The sequence below is a fragment of the Molothrus aeneus genome, chromosome 11 (assembly GCF_037042795.1).
Source record: "Molothrus aeneus isolate 106 chromosome 11, BPBGC_Maene_1.0, whole genome shotgun sequence".
Lineage (NCBI taxonomy): Eukaryota > Metazoa > Chordata > Aves > Passeriformes > Icteridae > Molothrus > Molothrus aeneus.
Genome location: NC_089656.1, coordinates 10072367 through 10090674, shown reverse-complemented (window position 1 = coordinate 10090674; position 18308 = coordinate 10072367).

The window sequence follows — 18308 nt, the reverse complement described above, 5'->3', positions numbered from 1 at the left end:
TAATCTATTTGGTAGCCGTTCGTTACTAACATCTGTTTATGAGACTTCTCTATTAAACTGTCCAACATACCTTTTGATAGTCTCATTACATTTTCAACATGACCCACATGGCAACTAGAAAAAAAACCAGATGACTAAGGGCCAGGATTAAAAAGGAAGGCTTCCCCTTCTGTACGGGCCAGATATTCAAAGCAAAATTGCTGCACCACTGTTGTAAAGTTTCAGATCAAGATGGTCGTGGTGCCATAGTGTTCTTGTGTGCATTTGGTCCTTGGCAGTCCTTTACATTCAGTAATTCCATATATTGCCCCCCCAGTTAAAACAGTGCTGCTGGGTCTTGTCCTGCCAGCCCTCTGGTACAGCTGGGGTGAGCACCTTCCCTTCCCCCTGAGTGAGGGTCTGCACCTCCTCTCCTCTGCAGAGGGAAGCCTCCCATGATGCAGGAGCATCCCCACCACAATTCCAGCCTGTGGCAGGTGCAGGAAGCCTGAAATAATATTCTCCTATGGGAGTTTATATGGAGCAGGTTCACAAAATCTTATGCATGGAAGACTCTGAGTGTCCTGTCCCTCTTGCTGCCAGCAGATTCCCCTCACACTGCTGCCATCGTGCTCCACTTTCCCTTTGATGCATCAGCACCCTGAGCTCCCCTTCCTGCTAAGGGCCCTGGAGTGTGACCATGGCTGCAGCAACAGTCACAGTGGCAGCTAATAAAGGCTTTCCCTGGGAAATAAAGCCCACTCCCCTGGAGCCTTCTCCAGCTCCAGTGCTGGGAGAGGAGGAGCTGCTGGATGTTTTGGTGGAACAGATCAGTCACCCTGAGCCATTGCTGTGTTTGCCTTGCACAGACTCTCACTGCTGATAGCACTGGATTCTTTTTCAGCAGCGACTGCCCCATCTATAAATACAAGGCTGTGTCTTTTGAAAACCTGTTTTATTTAAATCATCTTATTAATTTGTTCTGTGGCTGTGTCCAAAAGCTTCGAGCTGCTTCTGCAGCTTGCTCTGGAGAGGTCTGTGTTAGGACAAGCCTCCAGAGGGCATGGGGCAGGCTGTGGCAGTCTGGCGGTCACCTCAGCCCAGCCTGGCCCTGGCCGAGCAGGACGCTGGGGGCAGATATGGGGCCTCTGGCTGCCCCAGGGGAAAGGGACAAGCAGAGAGCAGCTCTGCAGGAACAGGTGTGACTGTGCCTGCAGGACAACACAGGTACTGCTTGTGCACCTCCACTGAAGTGCTAAACTTCAGCTGAGATTTGGGGCTTGGGAAGAAAGAGAGATGCAGACAGCCTGTGGTGAAGAATATTCATTTCTCAGATGTGTGGGCACCATGGTTTAAAACACACTGCTGAAAACTGTACTAGATGACTTAGTCCTTATTTTTTAAAGGCTACAAAGGATTAATTGAATATCAGATAAATTATTTTGGTAGCTGATTGTTTTCTTTACTGAAAAAAAAAAGAGTTTACCCTATCTCTGGCTTAACAGTTCAAAAATTGGTAGTTGCCTTCTTTCTCTATCCTGTGTCTGTGAGTAGGCAGCCTGGGTTCACTTATTTGAAAGGAATTGTGTCAGCACACTGCAGTTCATAAAATGTTTGGAAATTGCTTTCTGGCCCTTTTCATTTGCAAACTGGAGGTGGTTTTCCTGGACATAACACCACCACCAATTTCCCTGACATCCTATGGGGAATACTTTTAATATTTGCATGAATGAATATTTATGATTTAAAGAGCATTTTCTCAGAATATTTTGCAAATTCAGTTAATAATATTTTTATGACTGTGTCTACTATTAACTTGTAAATGTATGGAAAACAGGAAGAACCACAGTAATTGTGGGGTTGCATTTGCTGGGCCCTTTGGTAACTGAGAGTTTCTGTCACCCAACAGCTGTTGGGAGCTCTGAGAGGAGCTAGTGCTGTCAGACCCACTGCACAGGGACAAGCCACCAGGTCCAGGGACAAACTGACACCTGACAAAAGAAGGGGAGAGTGGAGTGGGACAGGTTGTTCTACCTTCGCTGCAAGGTGACTCCTAATTACACCTGAATAAAATTGGAGAGCAGAAAAAAGTAGCTTGCATCATGATGGTTCCATTTTTGTGCTCTCTAGATAATAAGATGTTGTAGGTACCAGTTTGTGGTAATTGGGAGTGGGGCTGGCCCAGCCTCATCCCCAATGAGCTGCAGCAGGTGAGCAGCACTGACAGCAATGAGCCATGGAGTGCCCAGGGGCACTGACCAACACCAAAGGGAGCAGAGGGCACACAGGTGCAGGGCATTAACATGAGGGGATAAAAGGTTGGGCTAAAGAACAGCAAGGACAGAAGTTTGCAGCTTTCTGAAGTGGCGTTTTTCTGTATGGGCAGAACCTGAAGCCCTCTGATGAGGTAAGGTGTTATTCTCTTTGGGGGAATGCTTAAAGCCTTCTGAAATTGTGTGGTGATGCTCTGTGCATTGTGGCCATCTCGACTCCGGTGTGTTCTGTGGCATGTGCTGTGACAAGAGGTCAGCCTCTGGACCACCTTTAGCATATTCTACAGCTGCTAATTTCATTAAATGGCCATGAGAAGGGAGTCCATTAACAAATCAAATAGTTTCACTTTTTCTTTCCCACTATTAATTTATTTTGATGCCTTAGCCTTTGTAAAGGAAGGGAGATGCACCTCAAATTGTATATTCTTCTCTTGTTTATTGAAGAAGAAGAAAAAGCAAATTTAGGATTCTGCAAACTTTCACAAAGGCCAAACTTTAATGGACCTCAGAAATGTGGGAAGAAATTAATAAATAAAACAGAAAGGAAGAAAGAAAAAATGTTATAAGCACAAATGAAATGTGTATATATATACAGTCTTAAAGCTCCTGCTTTACAACTGAATAAATAACTCCTTGAGCATTAATTTATTTTCATGCTGTTAATTAGAAGCATAATTAATTTTTGTAGATTATAAATAATGGTGTGCAAAATGTCATTCCCAGCAGATCAAAAGGAAATAATATAAACATTCTTTAAAAAAGCAAGAGTAGCTTGCAATGAAACTAATGAAACTTGTACTAATGAAAACTATAAATTTGTGTCTGAAGTTAGTAATTTATTGGTAAAATGCAAGGGTTCATTAATCATTCTGCTTTCTCTTATACTTGGCACATATGGAAGGAAAATCTCTATGTTTATCACTGCTTCAAATAAACAGTAGCATAAGTAGATTATTCCCAACAGAAATTTTTTTCCCACACCCTAATCTCAGAGCAATCATTCACTGATCTAAATGAGCAGTTACTTAAACCGCTAAGAAGGGATGCTAATTAGCTAAGGAAAACTAGGCAAGAGTATTTAATTTTACAAAAAATCCAACACCTTTTTCCGCCCTGCTCTCTTATTTCTAATGTGTTATTTACTTCTGGCTGGCTTGGATGCTGTGTTCATGGCAGTGTCAGTTCATGGTGTGTATTCAGAGGAGGACTTTGGAAGTTCTTACAACTTCTTTCCTCCAAAGCTTTGGGTTTGTAGCCTCTGTTCAGCTCTGGTTACCCCTCTCATTTCCCAGTGGGCTGAGGTATTTACTGGGCTGAAAATGGGAATGACTGTGAGTCCACCTTGCTCTCTGCAAGCAGGAAGGCTGCAACTGCATCTGCGGGACTCTAAACACTTAAAACACATAAATATTTTCATTTTTCTATGGATGCTTCATGCCTCCAGGTCCAAACAGTTCCTGACAAGATATATGCCTTAGAAATAAATATCTTTTAGCCTTTGATGCCAGACAGAATCTGCAGCATGTGATGCACAAATAACATCGGAATTCTGCTAGGCTTGTAGATAATGTTGGGTCTCTGCATCCTGGAAGCTTTCTCTGGTGCTCTAGGCAGCAGTGAGGAGAAGTAAGTGGCACTCATGAGACAAAGGGAGGAAGAGTTTGTCACCCAGCCATCAGATTCCTTGTTCCTACTGTCTGTGCTGGGAACAGACCTGTCCTTCTTCCACACCTCCAGCAGTGCTGAGGAGTGTTGGGATTATGGTCACTGTTGGCACAGGATTGGTGTTGATTTATTAATCCTGGGTCAAGCTCATCTGTTTGTAAGTCAAACAGCTGCAGAATGGCTTCTTTCAGTAGGTTTCTGGCATTTCTGATCACCCAAAGATGTAGATTTTTGTGCTTGAGGTGCCCTGGAGATGTGAGTTGTCTTATTTTTTGCTAACTGTTGTCTTCAGTACTATGAGCTCTGCTGGTAGTCATCATGTGAAGAGGGACAATATTCAGCACAGTATTGGGGTAGCACAACATTTCCATGCATTAGAAATTTGAATTTCATCTTTTGGTTCCATTTTACTCATTTTATTCTGCCTTCTGACTTGCCAGTATTGAGGGATGTAAGGAAGGGTCTTTTGGAAATGCATGGATATTGTCAATAGGCTGCTAATGGCTGCAGGCAAGCTTTCAGGTTTTAAATTTATGTATTTATTCCATTAAAAATGAAATGATTCTACAGAGGGGAGAGGCACTGTGTAGCAACAGCACTATTACTGAATGGATGGCACATATTGGATATGGATGAAATTCTGGAACTGTCTTACACCTCATGCCATCTCATTCATTCATCCTTGCTTCTAATTCCAGCAGACAAACAAACAATGCTGTATAAGCATGACCTCATCTAAGATATAGCTGATTTCCTCTCAATAAATTGTATTCCCTTTACAGTCTCTTTGGCAAGCAAAAGACTCTAATTCTCTCATACACTATCCTGCAAAAATCCTTCTACCTCAATTTTGCTTTAATTCTTCAAGTGGAATTTTAATGTGTTTAAAGATACTTTCAGGAGGGCTGGCAAAGATAATCTTTTAACAGATTGAGGTGTTAGAGATTTTGCTGATATTTCTAGAAGGCTGCAAAACTGTGTGAGAATGGTAGAGGCAGAGCTAAATGTTGAGCCCAGGCAAATACATTGAGTTTCTGCTTGCAGAGATTAAAAATCAAGCCCATGTAGAGTGTGTAGATTGGTCTTTGTTTAGCCTGTGAGCTGTGATTCACCAGTTTGGCATTCTGTTGAGTAGCCAGGCATCATTGTCGACCTTTGATGTATTCTCCATTAAAATGCATGTGCTGTACTTCTGGAGGATTGATGAGAGGTGGAAAAATTGAAGACGTAGTAGAAAGAAAACAGAGTAAGAAAGAATTCTCATAGGCTACAGAGAAACAATTCATGTCAACATGTGAATAAATACTTCATGTACCTATGGCTGTACAAAAACCACTGAAAGACTTCAGGGCTCTGCTGCATTTTGTCTACAAAATTGGTAGCATAGAAAATAGTTCTAAACAAGAACAAGACACATTCTGAACTAATGCTTTTGTGTTCAAAGCAATTGGACATCTGTGATAATAGGTTCTGTTCTTAACTGCCACAGGCTTATTTAAGGCTTAAAAAATGTTGCAAAAAATGCCTCTGTTTAGCTTTCTTTATTGGTAAGAAAAATATTAATCTGATTAGGAAATTGTTGATTATAATTTCTGCAATACTTTGAAGTCCTCAGAGAAGATTACTGAAGACATGAGAGGTGTTATTTTATAGAGATTTTTACAATTGGACCTAAATTTTCTGATATGAAGGATAGATTGGTTTATGACAGATCCCTTCACCTGTTTGGTATAACTGCTATGAAAACTAAAGAGCTTGAATTTGAGAAAGCACACTAAAATTTGTAGTTTTGAATAAGTATTATTTTCAATTCTGACCTCCAGATGAGCTCTTCCATTGGATAGGTGCATGGTTTTATATAGTAATATACAGAAATAATAGAGAAGGGGAGGATTCAGAACTATGTGACTTGAAGGCATAAAGGCTCTCAAAGTCTTTCATGTTATCATCTTTGAATAGTGCTTTGGTCTTTTGTTCTTCCTATGATAGATGATACTTTAGTGTTGCAATGACAGAGAAACTCCTTCTCTAAGCTGAAGGGGGAAAACATTAGCAGAGATTAAATACATGCTCACTTACTCACAAAATCTTTCCATAAAGCTAATTGCTACCAATAGTTTTATTTTTCTGTTTTTGATGATGTATTACTCATGGATAACTGCTTTCCCTCACGTCATAGTTAAGTGAAATGAGATGTTTCTATGGTAAAAAATGCTACATTTCTTCTTTGAGTAAAAGAAGTAGGTTTTGAAAAATATTGCAAAATAGCACTATTATGAGGCTTTTAATTAAAATGTTAGATAGTGGCTTCTTAGAAAGATTTATGTATCATCTCAGATTGTCTTTATTCTGAATACTGTTATTTTACTATTCACTGCCTGACTCCAAAACTTTTATTTTGACCTGTTTCAGAAGCCTTAGTGAATCCAAACTCTTATACAACAAGTTAAAATTTACAGACTCTGACCTTTAGAAAGAAAGAACTCATGTGAAAATGCTGTTCTCTCCCTCCAGCATCATATTTTCTATATGAAATCTAGATGCAAAGTTTGAGTTTGTTGCTTTTTGAGAGTTTTTTTGGTGTTTGGGTTTTTTTTTTTAAGTAACAAGAATCTGAGGGGATAATTACTGGTTAATTGATATGCTGTACTACAGAGCTGCTGGGCTCACACAGCTGCTCAGAGAAGCAGGATAGTCCCTTTTTCTTGTACTTTTTGGTACAATCACAAGGCTGCCACAGCATCAGCTGGTCATATTGGCCAGGTTCAGTGGGTATTCTAGACCAAAAAGCACATGCAAATAAAAATGGATCTATTTTGGATGTGTACTTCACCAGAGTGCTCCTATAAAACATCTCATTTTATAACACAAGCTTTTTCTAACCCAGCCATTAAATTGTCATATAATTAAAACCTTTCTTTGTTAATTATTAGGTCATTAAATGTGTTCTGCCTCCTGAAAGCTAAGGAAAAGGCTGTGGGAAACTCTATGGGAGATAACTTGGAGAAGTCCAGAAACCCCCTAGCAGTTGCACTCTACATGTCCTCTCTTGTGCAAACACTCTGGGGCCACATTTTATTAAACAGCATTGGGGAATATTCTGAATTTGATTTGGTACATTTAACTGGGGTAACCACTGAGGCTGCCCCACTCTTGCAGTAATAATTCTATCATGTTGGTTCAAATATGAGCTGTTAATATTTTATGTGCTTTTTGCAGGCTCTTTGCTACTCTTGTCAGTTATTTTTGAGTTCTATGGGTTTTTTCAGTCTAGTCAAGAGCTTCTGAAATGCATCTCATAACATGGAATGAGGGAGGAGGTCCTGCTAAGTGCTCTCAGCTGGTGTGGGTGGGTCATGTGCCCCAATATTACAGGATCACAAAATGAAAGTCTTTAGGAACAGGGAACTCAGCTGCAGCCTATTCCCTGGTGGCAAACTGCTACGTTCCTGTTAGTGGTTGTCACCTTTTGACCATGACACCTAAAAATTAGAGAGAAATAGAAGAGAAGGGGGTTTAACAGGCTCATATTGGAGAAATGCTTTACAAGAATGATGAGCTTGTTTGATTTGTGTGTAATGAGCACCAGGTGCCACACCATATGTGTAAGCTGTGTTACTCACCAACCCCAGTTTCAGGAAATTTGTTGTGTCTGGCCTCTTGTTTTCCTGACTGAGTTTATACTAAACTTCAGATGGGTGACAAAACAGCCTAACATTTCAGATTCGCTTGGTACCACTGCCCAGGAGAAGATAATATAGGTATACAGGTAATGATGCATTCAAGCAAAATACCTTGTGCTTGTAGAGCTCTTTAAATCTCCAGATGTGTTTTTTGTTTAGTTTAAAGGCATTATATGAATGATACAATCTACTATATGTATAGAAAATTATGCTTATGGAAATGCCTATATTTTATGTATTTTAGACTATCTTACTTGTCATCTAAATGCAGAACAAGTTCATTTTTACTGAGATGACGTGGCCATGAATGGGAGCTATCAAGCCCTAGAATAGATAATGACCCATAAGGAAGAGTTGCCTTTAGATAGACAGCCATGTTTACAGAGATTATGGGAAGGCTTCATGCAGTTCAGTGCAATTTACTAAATACAATGTGGGATGAAATTGCTGCTGTTGGAGCACAGGACAGCTTCAGAAATGAGTAGCTTGGGGGAGGAAAGCCTGATGTATTCACCTGAAACAGAAAGCATTAGTAAGTTTAGATGACTGTTCTCTTGAAATAATTTGCAGAATTGCAATACCTTTGACAGTGAATTCCAGTTAATTGCTTTACAATAAGAGAGCAGTTGTTTTTCCAGGAACAGCTCCCATATGAGCCTTCCCTAATAAAGTTTTACTGATTTCTGTTGAATTTCTTCACATGGTCTGTCATGGCATCAGCTTCATTTCTCCTCATCACATCTTCTCCATGGCAGTACCTCAGAGTCTTTTCTATGTTTCAGCCTTGTTTTCTGATGAAGTTGTTTAACTTAGTGTTTTTTAATTGCTCTCCAATGACTCATAAGCTCTTGTGTAGAGGGGACAGAGACAGCACATACCCCTGCTGGTCCAGAGTGAGCCTGTCCTCAGCATGAGCAGTCAGAAGAGATCCTGTGAGAATGTGCAGGGACAAAGTCCTCTGAGCATCTCCTTAATGGGGACAGAATTTGGCTCTGGCTTTTGTGAAATCTTTAGCAACAATCTCTCTGATAATACTGCCTGTCTCTTGAGAGTAACTGGCCTGCAGAATCAAAGGAACAGGCAGAGGCACAAGCATAAAAGAGTCATTTCTTTAGGAAAGCAGGCTAAAAATAATTTGGCCTTTAGATATCTGCAATATGTTACAAATGCATGGTATGTTACCACAAAATTCCTATTCCTTTCTTCTATCCCCAGAAATGTCTCTGTGCGTGTACACACAATTATTTATTTATTTATTAAACATGGTGGAGTATTCCAGGGTCTCTCTGTCATGTTAGACAAAGCATCAGTTCACACTGAATTTAAAAATAAAATTAATGCAATTGAACTGTGAAAAGCCTGCAATTAATTTATAAAATATTTACTGAAATGGAAGAATACATCTTCCAGGGGAAGTTGTGAACACTTAATGGAGAGAGCTAATAGGATTGGCCCAGCATAGTTGCAACTAATAGTGTGCAGTGGGATTTTCAAAAGCACTAAGGGAAAAAATACTTTAATAGAACTCCCATACTTAATCTTCTCATTGTTGCTAAGCTTCCATGATATGAACATTCTAACTCATGTTACGAAATACTTGCCTTGCTAGACTTGTGTCTTCAGACTGTGAAACTGGAAATTCAGTTTTGTAAAGCACTGATGCTTTCTATGATGCCTTCCATACGTTGTACTATTCTATAAATCACCCTAAGCCCAGCTTAGGTAGACATACAAATACCTGAATAGAAACCAGAATAATTTGTCATTACATTGAACAATTAATGAAACCTTTTAGGAAAGCTATTTATAAAGCTTTAAGGCAGTAAGTGGTATAATATATATATATATTATAGTATTATATATATTACTGTAAGGTAGTAAGTGGCATTTTGCTGCACAGGAAAAGCAGTGTGTTCTGGCATTTCTGCAAGGGGGAGAGAGGCCTGTGTAGATGTGCCCAGGTCAGGCTGTACAGTGCTTGTGCTGGCTGGGCAAGAAGCAGGGTCCAGGCTTATGTAAGTGTTCTATTTCATGACAATTTAGCTGGTTTCCATGGAGATAATTATGTTGTCACAAACTAAGGGTAAAGATTTCAAGTGCAAGATAAATAGGAGGAGCACATGGACTTCCAAGCAATAAAGATGTCCTTCTTTTGCTCTGTTGTAACAAAAGGCAACCATAATCACAGCCGTGAAAGAGTGAGCTGCCTTTGCGATAAACATTGTTAGCATTCAGTATATCAACACCCTGTATTTCATACCATGCCTCTCAGTACCTTTTTCTTTATGATCATGCTTTCAGTGGATAATAGTTTTCACCAGTTACACTAGAGTGGGGCCAACCCTTTCGCTGGAATAAATCAGCCCAGCTGGACTGCAGTCAGTGAAACTGTGCTAAATTAAAGCTGAATTAAACCATTTGTGAATTTGACTTAACATTGTTCACCTACCCTGCCAAGTGATCAGGTCAATAATATAAACAACAGAAGAGAAATATCTGATAGATTATTTTTTCCTTTAAGTAGGTTTTCTCTTCAATCCTCTGAGTTATTTGAGACAATAGTTTGGTCAAGCTTTGGACTTACTAGTGGCCCAACCAATTCCTTGCTGTAAAGATGTTGTGTACTCCTGTGTTTTAATCACCATTCTGGTTAATTATTAAGGTTGCTCTTGGATTTCTTTTTCTTATTCTTTCCTTTCCCCCCTTCCAGCCATAGGCTTATACAAGTTAATGACAAGTGCTTGTTAAAGAGTTGGATGTCATGTTTCCCAAGACTATTTACAGTGATGGTCTGTGAAACTTGATTGAAATTGAACTCAGTTTTTAATCTGTTGACAGTACTGGAAAAGAGTCTGAATAAAGCCTGAGTGCAGGCATCTGTGTATGCTAGAAAATAAACTGCAGGTGAGTCAAAGCATGTTTGTCATCTGTAGAGCCACATCCATATGGTACAGATTTGTTAGCTATTGGTTGTGCTGTTAACTTGTTGGCCTTGTAAATCACATCTAACGTCAAAATAACAAGGAATATCCCCTTTGAGTGGGCAATATGCTCAGTTTTTTTATATTTAGAAGCCACTCAACACCATTACATGCAAATTACTTGGTACATGTTGTTGATTGTGGTTCTAAATGTTAACAGTACAATTGAGTTGCCTGAGCACAGGCCCCTGGTGTCACCCTGCTGCAGGGCTGTCAGAGCTGAGCTGCCTTTAGGGAGACCTTCATGTGCTGGGAGTGTAGGAAAGCTAGTATAGGAGATTGTAATGTAAAGACACTCTTCTCAGCAGGGTGATTATCTGTACTCAGTGGGAGATCCATATTGTACTCATAGAATTTATATTTTCTATATAATGCTTACTTATGCATTAAATATATTAGTTATAAGTAAATATTAGGAGGCAAGGAGAGATATATGCATTACACAGGTAGCAGACTGTATACTTGGACTATAAATACAAGTTGAAACTCTATCTCTTATTTACTAATTCAATGGCGCTGCCTCAGTTGTGTTCTTTGTTTGGCACTGACAAAAGCTTTTGTAACTTTACCCTGAATCTGAGAGTTCTAGCTTTCTCTCTGTGGTTTCATGTTACTTGAGCGAGAAAGAAGCCCTGGCCAGTGCTGCCCTGTGAGCTGGGGCTCTCTGTGGGAGCCTGGCTGTGGGGGCTGCCCCACTCCCAGAGGTGCTGGGAGCCCAGGCTCTGAGAGCTGTGTCCACGTCCTCTCTCTCCTCCAGAGCACAAGTCCTACCCCATTCATGTTATTCTCTCACTCTGCCACCTGCTTTTAATCTGTGAGTGAGGCTTATTGCTCTTGTGGATCTCATCTGCTTATTCCTTCTTTTTATTTGCTAAACTATATGGTAATTAGAATGAGAGAATAGAGACACAACAATAAGCAGAAAATTCCTTTGCATTCCTTTATTTTTTCACTCAGTTGTTTTCTTATATCCTCTTTTCACTGTATATGTCTCCTTTATTTTCAGTTTTTTTTCTTCAATATATCTTCAATATTATTCTTCTTGATATTAGCCTTTGAGACAGGATGCTGTGTTTTCCATCCTACAGGGATTTTTTTTTTTTTTTCACAAAAGAAAACATATTTAGGCAACTTTCTAGTTTTCTTTACAAACTAGACTAAAACAGTGACTCAGAATGAAGCAATAAGCTCTCTGAATTATACTTTTCAGCCAGTACAGCAGTGGAATGTCCTACCATTGAAAGCAGTTCAGTTTTTCTGTCCATGTCTTAGTTATGCTGTAAAAATGAACCTGGGAATATTCGAAACCATATGAACTGAGTGAATTTTTAATAGCATGTTTCTCAAATTATTGGGGGTTTTTTGTTGTTGTTGTTGTGAGATTTTAATATATGCATTTCCAAAATTACCAACTAATCTGTGGAGGGGATTATTGAAATCTGGTTTTCCAAGCACTGAACACTGAGGAAACCCATGGTATCTATCTTATCTTTCTGAATTCCCAGTGGGGTTTCCACTACTTGCCACATAAGAAAAGAACAAAGGTCTCAGCTGCATTTCTTTGTGTCTGAATTTGAACTTGTAAGTCAGGCACATCCCAGAGAGACACTGGCTCCTGTTAGGGCTACACCCATTGCTGGGACAGCAGCCCTGATGGGGCAGGTTCAAGGCATTGTTTATATGATGAAGCACCAGAGTATGAATAACAGATGCACACATTTTCTGCTTGCAGAATGTGTGATTATATCACAGAGAGGCACAACTCAAGGGCAGCCAGAAATGAGTTGCTAAAGAAAAAGGAAAAACCCTGTTAGTTGCATGGAGGTCCATTAGCAGAGCTGAGGGAAACCTGTGGTTTCATCAGCTCTTGCTCAGGCTTTGCATGTCAGTTAATTTTTTTTCTACATTTCTTCTGCAAGGAGTACATAAAACAGAAATTGCATGCAAAATCTGTATATGCTAAAACAAAAAGTATTTCTCAGATTTTAAGAATCTGAGATTTTTACTCACATATACTACAAAAGACGAGGGCGGGACATACTCAGCATCAGTGCAAAGATGGTGCACCTCTGCACCATCTCCAAAGTAAAAGCTATTTCAGAAGCTGTAGTTTGTTTTTTAAAAGGCACAAAAGATAGATTTGGTCATTCATTCTGTGCCTTAGTGAATCTCTGGCATTTAAAGATGCTGTTTCTCATCCAAGATTTGATGCTAATACTATAACATCAGGTAAATTCTTTGATGGTGGTTGGTATTGTGTCTGCTGCAGTTAGATATGGATATCTATCAGACCTTCAGGTTATTTAATCCTATTGAACAAAACTGTGAGATGTAATAATTGATTTATACAATGATCTCTGGCTTGCATTTATGCTGTCTACCAAAGGACTCCTGGGTCCTAACACTTGTATTGAGAGAATTTCAAAGGGCTCATGGGGGATGGCAATAACTCAGATGATATCAAAAGGCCATTTCAGTGCCTGGGAGTCTGGGATAGTTTGCAAAGTGCTCCAGTGTCCTCAGAGGTCAGATTAACCACACCGTGTTGTATAGAGCTGTTTAGTTTGGTTGCAAATCAAATGTCCTTCCTTTGGTAGTGCTTCAGAATGGAACAGTTTGTGAGAGTGTTCATCCAAGCTTTCCAGTAAAGACAATGACTTAAAAAATAAATCTTTGTGATAGGGTTTAACCTTTCATGGCAAGAATGCGTTAATGGCAGTTCTTCCCTTTAGAAATGTATTATGCAAAGATAGGCTTAGAAGCTGTTCTCTGCTTTTGCCACAGCTATTTTATTCATCAATAAAATTTTAAATTCCATGTACTATGGTAAGTTTGCAATGGGACTGTGGAGGAGAGGAGCGGCTATAATGCCATACTTGAGTCATTAGGATTATATTTTCCCTTGTCCATTATTTTTCTTACAATAACAGGAAAGTGTCAAAGGGAGAATAAATAGGCAGCAGTGTCAAGGCTTCTGACTCTTACCAGCTCTAGCAAGGGTAGGCTTGCAGCTCTTGGTGGTGTTTTCTCCCTGCCTTCACCATCCACACTGCTTTCACTGGAGACAAAAGTGCACTTTTTTCCTTTTTTAATTTTGGATGCTGAGGAATTGTGCCAGGTTGAGCTGGCAAAGAGCTAAGTGCCACAGCAGGGAGAAAGATTCATAAATGATGAAGACACAATCTCTTAAACTCCCTAGCTCACAGGTGTTTTGTTATTAATGAAGCTGAAAAAGATGCTCCAAATTATGTCTCCTCCTTGTCATGAGAGCTCTGCCAGCTCTTTGTGACTGAAAGATCCTGCTCTTGCAGGTGTGTGGGATAAACCTGCAAGCCAGAATGGGAAAACAAGAGAGAAAGAAAAACATTCACATACACAAGGGATTGTAGAGATGGGAGAGAAATTTAAAAACCCTCAGTGAGTGCATAGTGAAATGTATTCTGTCAATATATGGGAAAAGAGATAACTACAAACTTCATCTCCATGCATCTTATTTATCCCCCCAGCCCACATACACCTGGCAGCAATGAGAATTGTCATCTGGTCTGTAACCCTACACTGACATCCTTTCTAAATCCCTAAGCAGAGCAACCTAAAGTCTAAAAGGGATTTTTAGAGTTTTGCAAGCTCTTTTCCAAAAACCAACAGTGATGACATCAAAGCCTTGGAACAAAAGCACAAGATTTCTTTTTTCAGTTTTTTCATCTTTTGCCCCTGATGTGTTAAGACCTGACTTATGGAAAATAATAATATTATGCTGGGGTTTATTGCCTTGTTATAGAAGAATAAAGTTCATTTTTGCTTTTTATTGGCACCATCTGTTTCTTTTCTGGCAAGACACCCTCAAATGGTGGGATCCTACATATAAATGGCTGGTCCTGAGGTATGCAGGCTGTACTGATCACTAAATGTTCAGGAATTCTGTCTTTCCTTTTCTTTTTTTTGCATAGCCTGACAAAAAAAATCCCAAAACAAACAAACAAACAAGCTCTCCCTGCCCCAAAAGCCATAAGATACGTTTTCTTTTGAAAGTTTTAGCAAAATGTTATCTGTTAGACAAAATGAAAAATTTAAATAAGGTGTTTGGGAAGGGTATCACTAGATTTGTCCTGTATTCACCTTTCTAAATGACTGGAAATGCTGATGAGCAGTGCCCTCCCCTCTTCCAGCCTGGAATGTGGTGCACAGCTGGATGGTCACAGTGATCTCAAAGGTCAGTGGCACAGGAGGATGTGCTCTAGTTTGGAGGCTAATTAAAATTTTGTCATTGACTTCATTTCCAGACACCACCTTACTCTTAGGTACTTGTTTTGCAGATTGAGTTGTTACCTGCCAGTACCTACTGATTGCTGCACAGGGACTACAAAGACTGAAATTAGGCATGGTGTATCCCACTTACTGTCAGGTACACAAACAGTACCAGGTATTGATATAGCAAAAGAATACAGCCTCACTTAAACAGTTATTGCAGTCAAATGAAGAGAATTTCAACATTCCACTATTTCCTAAAAGTTTGTATAGAATTTTTTTATTTGAGGAGGTTTTGGGAATTTAGTTTGATGTCAAAGCTGAGCCTAAAGTGACCCTCAATGATGATTAAAGTTCTAAAATTACAAGGAGATAAAAAATAAAGGTAATAGGAATTTAACCTCAGAAAACTTGGTATAGACCATCATACTGTAAAGAGTATTCACAGTGTTTGCTTTGGTTTGTGAGTCAGTGTAATGTGTCAACCATACCTGGGAATCAGACACCTAAAGCACAGTTTAGGCTGAGCAGAGCTACACCTGAGCATAAAAGAACACTGAGCCATGTATCCTGATTCTGAGAAATTTACTCAGTCTTCATGTAGTGATTGATTTATTTTTTGGCTGGTTAGAGGTAGAAAACAATATTGTTTTAATAAATCCCTATTAAACTGGTTTGTGGGTTTCTGTGAAATCTGCCAGTGGTGACAGTTTGTGCAGTACACGTGTTTACCAGGTTTTCAGTAAACAGGGTCCAAATATTGTGCAAATGCTCCCTTTCGTGGGAACCAGTTTCTATGGAGACAATTACGTTGTCACAAACTGAGTGTTGTGATTTCAAGTGTGAGATAAATAAGAAGAACATGGGAACTTCTAATCAGCTAAAATGATCTATTTTTGCTTTGTATTGACAAAAAAGCGAGAGCAACCCACAGGAATGAAATTAAACTCAATTCTCTCTTTAATGTTGGCAGAGAGTAACATGTTAATATTCTGAATTCATCCTGTGACTGTGTACAACTGTCTCCTTGCATTACTTCTCATGGTTCTTCTGCTAAAAATTAGTGTCACTTTTTAAACTGCTTATCCAGTGGCAGTGAAAAACAAAACCAGTAAAGCACCTATCAGGATTGATATTTCTTCAAGGACCATGTGGCAGATCAGATGACAGATCTGTGCACATTCCCCATCTAATGCTTCACTTGTTTGATGTAGCTGGTTAGAACTATTTACTGGAATTTTAAATCTCTCTTACTTATGCATTAGAAAATGAAATATAGCCTGTAAGCTGGATTACGTACTTAACTCTTACAAATGCTTGCTGTTCACCCAGTGTATGTTTTAAAACTAAGAGAGGAGAAAAAGTGAAAGTTTGGTAATCACTGCTGTAGTTCCAAACAGCTTTTCCTTACATTGAGCAGCATTTTGTTCTAGAGGAATGGTGAGGGGATTGTAGCCTCAGGATGTGACACAGGCTACACCTTGATTTCCTACAGCCCAGAGTCAGAGGATTCTTTCTTGTATCATTATTGGATAGCTGCTGACGTGCTAAGGTCTGTTTTGTCAAAGATGTGTGGAGGGGTCATTCACCCCAGGCAGGGAGATGTCTCCCCTCTCTTTAAGTACAGCCTGTGCAGTTTGGGGATGCTGTTCAAGGAACATACACTGAGCATGAATAAGATATGAGTGTGGTAATTAGAGAACTATTTTTATTTTGAGTAATGAAATACAGAGGAGGGAAATATACATAGGGGACAAATTTTATAGATTTACTATAGATCAGCATATACCTATGTGTGAGTGTGCATGTTAACAGATATTCACACAGTTTGCAGCCTACTTTGCAGTGTAAATATGAAACTATAGTAAATTTATAATATTTTATCTTTCAGTACAGACATGCACATTATATATTTATATCAAGGCTCCTTCTTTTATTTTGTAATTCAGTAGCACTGTCTTGGCAACACAAATGGCTGGTTTTCTTTGTTCAGCGTTGACAAGAGCTTTTCTAACTTAAAAAATCTGACACAGTTCCAGCATTTTTTTTCTTTTCTTTCTTTTTTTTTTTTTTTTTTCCAGGGTTTCATGTTACTTGAATGAGAAGGATATATACTGGTTGAACCTTCTGTGTTCAGCTGTTAAACTGACAGCTTTTTCTTCTGGCATGAGAAGGCTTTCAGTAATTTGGATGTGGTGCCTTTTTCCTGTCACTGCCAAGAACAATGCTTCTGTTCAGGCTGACATCAGAGGTATAGAATTGCTCTGTGTTTGACCTCTGATAGCTGTGCATAATAGATCTGTGCATCACAAATGCTCCACAAATAGTCTATTTGGGTGCATAGCTCAAGTCAAAACAGCAGTATATATTACAAGGATGTGTAAGTCAGAGGGGAGAGAGTTTAGGGGGGAAAAAGTCATTGCTAGACTTGCCATTCTGTATCAGTGTTTACAAAGGAGCTATCTTCCTTATGCAAATGGGATATCCCCCATCCCTGCTCCTGCCTCAGATCTGCTTCATCCTTTGCACAATAGCATTGAGCAGACAGGTTTCCCAGAAGTTTAGTTTAATTCACTTCTGGATGCAAGAAGCATTTGTAAGACAATTTAGGTTACACTTTCCATTACTGTTGGCTGGAATTGAAATACAGAGTTTTTGGTATGGTTTTCTGAGTCAGTATGGAGTGTAAATAAGGCAAGATGGCACTTGCTAGTAGGCTGCAAAAATAAATGAGAATTATTTGGAAGTGGGGGACAGGTTGGTTTGATATACATGGTAGAGTTGTCTTGAGTTTTTTCTTTAATAAATCTCTTTTGATAAAGGTGCATTCCTCAGACTCGTCTCTCCTAGAATCAGTAATTCTAATTAGAATTTTATGGGTGTTGTCTTTTCCTTTTTTAAATCACAATAGAATAGAGAAGCCTTTTTATCATAGTGAAATAGAGACTGAAATATCATAGTGTCTATAGATACTTTGATTAGGAGTAAAGTTTCTTACATGCCTGACAGATTAAAGTTCCCTGAAGTCTGTGGTTTTGATGTATCTTTTTTCCTGCTCTGAAATAAACAGGCAAGTCAGAAAAAAAGGAAATCATGCATCTCTTCCTTTACATGTGGAGAGTGAGGTGCCAGGTGGATTGTTTAAGCTGCTAAGATCACTAAAAGTCTAGCAGGAGAGCTGCTGTATCCTTGAGCAATATCCAAAGCCTAAGTCAAAGTGGTTTCTGGTTTTGATTTCTTCCTTCAAGAAGAACAAGAATTTGAAACTGAAATAGTGTGGAAAACCTGTTTTGATGTGTCTCTACATAAGTAAATGCTCAGTGTGCAATGAGCTTATCCAGTCTGTGCTGAGACTGATGCCAGTGTAGAACAAGTTGGCTGAGCTGGGTGGGCTTGGCCAGGCTGGAACTTGAGGAATCCAGAGTAACTTTCTACAGACATCAAAGAATGGCTGTGACTGCAGCACCTAAGGTGGCAAT